Source organism: Diabrotica undecimpunctata, chromosome 2 (assembly GCF_040954645.1).
Source record: "Diabrotica undecimpunctata isolate CICGRU chromosome 2, icDiaUnde3, whole genome shotgun sequence".
NCBI lineage: Eukaryota > Metazoa > Arthropoda > Insecta > Coleoptera > Chrysomelidae > Diabrotica > Diabrotica undecimpunctata.
In genome coordinates this window covers 131,446,714-131,453,062 of record NC_092804.1, presented here as the reverse complement: position 1 = coordinate 131,453,062, position 6,349 = coordinate 131,446,714, and positions in this window count along the sequence as shown.

Sequence of the window (6,349 nt, the reverse complement as noted above, 5' to 3'; positions counted from 1 at the left end):
TTATTCTTAAAATCCAATTGGAATCCATGCATATTCATTACGTCCATTCCTAATATAACATCCTCTTCGATGTCAGCAACTATAACAGTATGGACGAACTTTTCTGCTCCAATTCCCAATTGTACCATGATTTCTCCATGAATGTTAGCATTTTCACCTGTAGCGGTCCGAAGTCGCAACCTCGTTGGTAACAGTTTCTTTCGGCTGTTTATAACTGTCGGGCGTATAATGGTTCTGGTCGCTCCGGTATCCACCAACAACGTATGCTTTTTACCATTTATGTCTCCATCTACATATACACTATCTTCACGACATTTCAAAGAAGCTATTAGTATAAGAGGGTCTTTGGAAGAGTTCCGGGTCGAAGCTGCCCCCCTAAGGTTGACTCGTTCTGGTTTTCCTGATGGTGAGTTTCTCGATTTTATGGTCTTCTTTTTCTTGCATGTCATGCTTTTCATCAAATTAAAGAGCTGGTCAAGTTTATCTTCATCTCCTTCCTCTCTTACAGTCCTAACTTTACTGTACCCGCCAGAGGCCTGCGTAGCTGACTCGTATTCGAGGGCGGCGGATAGGACATCAACCAGCGTCTTGTGACGAGCTAATCGCAGTGTTCTCTGCATTTCATGATCACGAAGACCATCAATAAACGTTTGAACGGCCAATTTTTCCATCATGTCTTCGGGAGCTGTTGGATAAGCATATCGTACTAATCTGGCAATATCTACCTCATATTCTTGAAGAGCCTCATCTTTCTTCTGTCTACGATTTTTAAGCTGTGACTGATATACATGCTCCAAATGTTCGTGGCCATATCGCATATTTAACCTCTTCTTCAGTTGTTCGAAATCATCGGTCTCCTCTACGGCTATGGTCTGAAGCACATCTAAGGCATCTCCTCGAAGAGCGATAGTCAGGTTTACAGCCTTTTCTTTTTCAGACCATCCATTTGCTCTTGCGGCTGATTCGAACTGTTTCATGTAGTTGTTCCATGATGATTTTCCGTCGAAAGTTGGGACTTTCACATGGACAGAACCTCCACTTCCTTCAAATTTCGGTCGTGTTTCCAACTTACATTTCGTCTCGTCTTCTTTTGTCTCCACTGTAATTGGATTGTTTCCTCTCTCTGCTGTCCCGGTTTCCTCCATCTTCTTTTCCATCTCTTTCCATATCTTTTCTTCGAAGGCCAACATATCGGCAGCAACTTGGTTTTTTAACGAAGATATTCTATCGTCCAGGGCAGACATCTCAGAAGTGACTTTAGAGATTTCCGAAGAGATGTTAGCAGAGACTTTGCTTTCCAGAGAAGAAATCTCGTTAGAAACTTTGCTTTCTAAAGAAGCGATGTCGCCGGATACTTTGTTCTCCAATGATGCGATGTCGCCGGAAACTTTGGCTACATCACCAGAAACTTTGGCTACATCAGAAGAAACTTTCGAAATATCGTCAGAAACTTTGTTCTCCGACAGCATCATGTTTGTCTTCAAATATATAAGTCTCTGGATCTAGTCCTTCTTCTAGCAAAGCGTTCTTTAGTCGTTGGACTAACTCAGCCTTTTTTCCGGTGGAAGCTAATTCTCTGTCTTCAAGATGTCTTCTTAAATTAGTCACTGTCAGCTCATAAATCGTAGCCATTTTCACAATTTATTTTATATTCACTTGTATTATTATTATAAGTCTAATTTATGTTCGATCCCACTTCTGACACCATTTGTTGTGAATTTATTAAAAGGTTCAATATTTATAACACTTACGGATTTAATTTATTTCTTTATTTATATTAACTTATCTGACAATAATTTATTATATCCGTACGTAACAAATTCGCGAGCGCGGGTGTTGAGAATTAACTGGCCCTCCATATAAAAATGTTGTATTTATATACGAAATCCTGATATACTAGAACAGCATCGAAAGATCGCATTGTCTTGCATCGAAAAATCGAGAAGCATCTAGTTAGAGAATTCACCATAATTTGAATCTAGAACCTCCGGCGAAATTTCAACAACAAAACAGAATATTAGTCATCATATATTTTACAGTTATTTTTAGGCCAGGATTTTTATCGTAACAGTATTATGGAAACATCTACGAAGGAACTCAAATACAAACAAAGTACATGTCAGGATGCCTACGAAAAATGATATGGAGAAAGAAGAACATGAGGATAGAAAGAAAAATACGCATATATAAGACTTTTGTACGACCGATATTAACTTCTGCTATAATAACAAGAGCAAAAACGACAATTACAAAGAAGAACAACAAAGATGAAAACACTGAGGGCGGTAGCAGGTCAAACTTTAAGAGACAGAATCTCTAATAGATTCTGAAAATTTCTAAGACGAGAATGAAACCAACACATTAACATAATGAGAAGAGAGAGACTTTCCCGAATAGTAAGAGATGGAAAATTGGAAGGTAAAATACCACAAGGCGTACCCCCTTAAAAAATGACTAGATAGCTGACAGTCAACATCGCAAATACTGCTAAATCAATCCAAACACAACAGGCCTTAAGGCCTACCATACGAATAAAAAGAAGAAGAAGAAGAAGAGTTGTTATCTACTATTTAATGAGTTCACGATTAGGACAAGATGTATATACTATTAGGACACGAGATATAAATATAGAAGATTGCTACAAGCCAGAGGAGGAGGCCCGCATCTCCTAATATAATGCCTTTTATGAAACTTTTTTCCAGCTGACGGTATAAAATATAAACAACTGCTCTGGTATAGCTAATTGATGAAGATGGACCGGTATTGTTGGCCAATGCTAACGTTTAAGTATATACCAGGGGTCAAGGTAAAAAAAAGGGATCTTCCGTAGAGTGGAGAGAAGGAATTAAAAAAAATATGAGAGGCATGGCTGTAAATGAAAATGTGAAAATAGACATGTTTGATACGACAGACGCATAATATAAATTAACTTTTCGTATGCTATATTTAGTCTGAAAATTAAACAAAAAATTATCATGAAGTTTATTGATTTTCATTTTTCAGGTGATGAATTATATTGGATGTTAAATTTTGCTACTATCTTATATAGGTCTCCAGTACAACGATATATATGTGGAGTTTATTTCTATACTTCCATTGTAATACTTTTTATAGTAATAGTTTACGCAATTCTAATGAAGCCACCTATAAGTCTAATTGGAGAATCATTGGCACTTGGCACTTTTGGTTTTTATGTAAGTTTGGATCTCTATTAATTAGTTTTTGACTGTACAACAAAAATTTAAGCCTTTAGGGTAGGCAATGAATTAGTAAAAAGCCCAAAACCTGCCCAATTTTTGCAGTTAAATGGATTGCAATGAAACTTTTTGCATTCGATTCGTAAGAGTATCAGGAAATTTTGTGAATAAAAATGATAATGTGGAAATGACAATCGCATTATTAAACAAGGAAAATGCGTTTTCCAAAGACCATTTCGAAGTAATGAAAAATTATAAATTTGTAATTCGAAAATAATTGACGGAAATATGTTTAATATTAGTACTTGGGAGTTTTTGGGGTCACTGAACATGATTATCATGAAGGCGATGGTCTCAGATGCACCTGGTTCCCAGGATGCGCTTCGTCTCCGAAAGTTTTGTGGAAATTCTGTGAAAATCAGTGCAAACTCTTTACTTAGGGGTTTTAAGGTCGCTGAACACTAATATCGTGTTGGCAATGGTGTCCAAGGCAAATCGTACCTAGGACGGGCCTTGTGTCCTGGAGTTTTATGTAAATTAGATATAAAATAAGTTCAAACCCGTTACTAGGGATTTTGTAATCGCTGAACACTAATCAACACAATCCATAAAAAAGGAACAACTACAAAGTGTAGTAATTATCGTACCATCTCACTGATTTCCCATCCAAGCAAAATATTACTAAGAATCATTAAACACCGTTTGCAACAATACTTAGACAAACAAATTCCCCAAGAACAAGCAGGCTTTGTCAAAGGGAAGGGTACGAGAGAGCAAATCCTTAATATGCGGCAGCTCATAGAAAATGCCTGCGAATTTAAAATTCCAATAATAATCTGTTTTCTAGACTACCAAAAGGCATTTGATTGTGTGAAGTGGGAAGTTCTCTGGACAGTTCTTCATAAGATGGGAGTTCCAGATAATTTGGCAATATTAATTAAAAACTTATACGAAGATAACTCAGTTAAAATAAGAATTGAAAACCAGCAATCTGATACCTTCAAAACCAGCAGAGGTGTACGACAAGGGTGCATACTATCTCCAGACCTGTTCAATTTATATGGAGAATACATAATGAGGAACGCACTCGATGGATGGAGAGGCGGCATCTCCATTGCAGGAAAAAAGATCTCAAACTTAAGATTCGCAGACGATACAACACTGATAGCAACATCTGAAGAGGAGATGTCGAGACTGATAAAGAGAGTAGAAACCGAAAGCAACAAGTGTGGGCTCAAGATTAATAATCAGAAAACAAAAATCATGATTGTGGACCACGCGAATATCCTCCAAACAACATGCGCCCTAAATCAATTCGAGAAAGTAGACGAGTTCACGTATCTAGGATCTTCCTTAAGCAATGCAGCCTCCTCCCATACGGAAATTCGCAGAAGAATAGGGATGACCAAGAACGCGATGAGTCGACTGTCAAAAATATGGAAGGACCGCTCTTTATCCAAAAAACTCAAAATGAGACTGGTACGGACACTCATTTTTTCAATCTTCAGTTACGGTGCCGAAACATGGACAATAAAATCAGAGGATAGGAAAAGGATTGACGCATTCGAAATGTGGTGCTGGAGACGAATGCTACGCGTCTCGTGGACGGAGCACAGATCCAATCAGTCGATTCTCGAAGAGCTAAACATTCAGACCAGACTCTCCTCTCAGTGTCTTGCAAATGTTTTAAAGTTTTTTGGCCACATTACGAGAAGAGACAATGACAACTTAGAAAGACTAATTGTATGCGGAAACGTAGAAGGACGTAGAGGCAGAGGACGCTCACCTATCCGATGGTCAGATCAAGTACAGAAAGCCACTGGAGAGACGTTTTCCGAGTCCATAAGAGCAGCCCAAAATCGCAAGATATGGAGAGAATTGACAGCCCGCATTGTAGGAAATCACGATCCTCAGCAATGAGGAAACGACAAGAGAGAGAACACTAATATCATCACGTCAATGTTGGGAGTGGCACCTGGTATCCAGGGCGGCCTCGTCTCAGGAGTTGAAATTCGATACAAAATCAGTGCAAACTCATTACTCGAGGATTTTGGGGTCGTTGAATACTAATATCATGTCGGCAATGGTGTGCGAGGCACCTAGTATCCAGGACGGGTCTCGTCTCTTGAAGTTTTGTGAAAATTTGATAAAAAATTAGTGCATATTCGTAACTCGATGGTTTTTGAGGTCGTTCTTAGAGAATTTTTGCAAAATTCTTACAACAATCGATGCGTTTATACAGCACTTACAAAGAGTTTATTTTCAGGTGCAAAACTGGCTTTACGAAGAGCAAAATGGCTTAAACTTCACAGACTGGGAATGAGAACTTAAAGAACATAGATTAGATTCATAAAAATAACACAACTGATTGAACCGCCAAGCATCATGAGCTTGATATTTAGAAAGTGCAAAATAGATTGTGGAAATTTATATGGATGCAGGAAACACGGATTACATTGCAGGTCCGCGTGCATAAATTGTACAGGCTAATTGCACTAATACCGAAAAATGTAAAAATGAATCGTTAAACAAAGAAATAGTACGGTGGATCAATAAAAAGTTTATTTACTGTGTAACCTTACTGTATGGTATTCTTGATCAGCAAACACAAAAGCTCCTGAATTATGATTTTGCTCCGATTTTGTATCGAATCTCTACAAAACACCAGAAGACGAAGTCTGTCCTGGGCACCAGGTAATACCTTCGTTGAGATAATATTAGTGTTCAGCGACCTGAAAAACCCACAAGTAGCGTATTTTCACTGATTTGAAAAAAACTCCAGGAAACCATCGCCGTAATAATATTTGTGTTCAGTGACCCCAAAAACTGTCGGGTAGTAATATTGAACTCAATTCCATCAATTATTTCCGAATTACAAATTTATTGTTTTTTATCACTTCGAAGTGCACTTTGGAAAATGTATTTTCCTTATCCAATAATGCAATTTTTAATTCCACGTCATTATTTTTGTTACCAACGTTTTCTGGTGCTCCTACGAATCGAATTCAATAAGTTTCATTGAGTTCCATTCTACTACAAAAATTTGGTAGGTTAATTGCCTCGCCTACCATTGTTATCCCAGGCAAATGTTTAACGCAGTTAAAACCCCCTACACACGTCCCGACTAAACCAACCAACTATCATGACCGACA